At 45.4% G+C, this 2145-nt stretch overlaps 1 pseudogene; it reads right to left on the bottom strand.

The window, feature by feature from the left end:
- Positions 1-1755: 1755 nt before the first annotated feature.
- Positions 1756-1873, bottom strand: LOC124555337 (annotated as a pseudogene).
- Between the last annotated feature and the right edge of the window lie 272 nt (positions 1874-2145).

The following is a 2145-nucleotide window of genomic DNA, read 5'->3' as shown; positions in this document are numbered from 1 at the left end:
AAACTGTTCCCAGTTTGGAGGAGCAAACGGTACTGTCAAGTGACAAAAACTAAAGTCAGTTATTTAGCTGGATCGTGACATAACCCTATGGGCCGAGTTTTGGGTTTTCTAACCTGCTGGAGCCATCGTTGCCGTCTCCGTCGATGTGAAAGATATTGGGCTCCTGCGTAATTTCGTAGCGTTTTTGTTTTACATATTCTTATTCCGGTTGCTATGGGTTTATTTACCGATTGTCGTATTTATTTTGTAGTCCAATGTTGCTATTTGAGTTGAGTTACTGTCATTTCGTCATTTGGAGATAGTGGGTGGAGCTATGGACAGTAGAATATGAAGCCGGCCCCTGTGGCCGAGCGGTTCTAGGCGCTTCAGTCCGGAACCGCACTGCTGCTACGGTCACAGGTTCGAATCCTGCCTCGGGCATGGATGTGTGTGATATCCTTAGGTTAGTTAGGTTTAATTAGTTCTACGTCTAGGGGACTCATGACCTCAGATGTTAAGTCCCATAGCGCTTGAGCCATTTGAACCATTTTTAGGAAATGAAATTCCAAATTGAACAATGGGAACATTTCTAATATGCTCTTCTGTTTGACTTCAATAGATGGGTAACAACGGCGAAATACTTAAGAAACATTTGCGTCATGTTTGGAGATAATGTCATTGTACAGTTAGATACGGCAGTAAAATAGTTTTCCCGCTTTAAGGACGATTGTTTTGACGTTAGTGTCTCTCCACGTTCATAAGACCTGTGAGGTTTCATGAAGGTCGTTTAAACGCATTAATCCACAATGATTCATGTCATTGCACTCGAGAACTGGCAAATGTGATGAACTGTGATCATTGCACTATCGTGCGACATTTCATGCGTGGGGAAGGTTAAAAAATCAGGTGTATGCGAACCATAGGCTCTAAGCTAAAATCACAAATACCAGCTGGTGGCCTAATGTGCAACTCTGCTTGGTCATCACGGATTGGCTCGTGAACAGCACCGACAATTCCTATCCTGTATCGTTACAGGGGACGAGATATGGTGTCTTTAAGCTAACAACGCTAACATAAGGAATCTCTAAGTCCAAGAAAAGCAGCGTCTCCCAGTAATAGAGACCTGCGCGCGTCTGCAAGGGATAATGTTGTACATATCATGGAACAGAGCCGGTGGATGAAATCCGAATTGCTTCCACGAGGTGTAACCAGCACTGCTGACGTTTATTATCGACAACTGAGACGTCCTGAACAACGACCAGGAAAACTGAGTGAAATGATGTTAATCCACGATAACACACGCCCGCATTCTGCCAGACTGAGAAAAAGCGCAATACAGGAGTTGGGTTGGAAAATTCATTCCACATCCACCTTATTCGCCTGATCTTACGCCCTCAGATTTTCACCTTTTCTGCTGTCTATCGAACAGTCTTCAAGAAACATTCTTTCCGGATGAAAATGCTCTCCGAACATGGTTCGACGAGTTCTTCGGCTCAAAACCACGTGACTTCTATGGTTGCGGAATCTAAAAGTTACCCCAGCTTTGGCAGATCATTATAAAAACTAAACTCCTCCAGAAAAGGCCATGAAGGCCCAGCGGTACTGACCAGCCACCGTTTCATCCTCAGCCCATAGGCGTCACTGGATGCGGATATGGAGTGGCATCTGGTCAGCATATCGCTCTCTAGGCCGTATGTCAGTTTCCGAAACCGGAGTCGCTACTTCTCAATCAAGTTGCTCCTCTGTTTGCCTTACAAGGGCTGAGTGCACACCGCTTGCCAACAGCGCTCGGCAGACCCGGTGGTCACCCATCCAAGTGCTAGCCCAGCCCAACAGCGCTTAACATCAGTGATCTGACGGGAACCGGTGTTACCACTGCAACAAGGCCGTCGGCTCGTTGTAAATAGTGATGGAAAATAAATAATTGATGGGTAAAGTCTTTATTGTGTGTGTCTGTTGTGTTTCTTAAACTTACAGAAAAACGCACCTAATATTTGATTCACTCTTTCTGCCTCAGGGGCTACAATGAGATGCAAACCCAAGTTCAAAAGCGCCTCTATTATCAAAGGTCGCAGCGCTCAGCGCACGACGGAGCGAAATCCACAGAAAGTACACTACCGGCCATTAAAACTGCAACACCAAGACGAAATGCAGATGATAAACACG

This window comes from Schistocerca americana, chromosome 1 (genome assembly GCF_021461395.2).
Source record: "Schistocerca americana isolate TAMUIC-IGC-003095 chromosome 1, iqSchAmer2.1, whole genome shotgun sequence".
NCBI lineage: Eukaryota > Metazoa > Arthropoda > Insecta > Orthoptera > Acrididae > Schistocerca > Schistocerca americana.
This window is presented reverse-complemented; position numbering and strand designations above follow the sequence as displayed.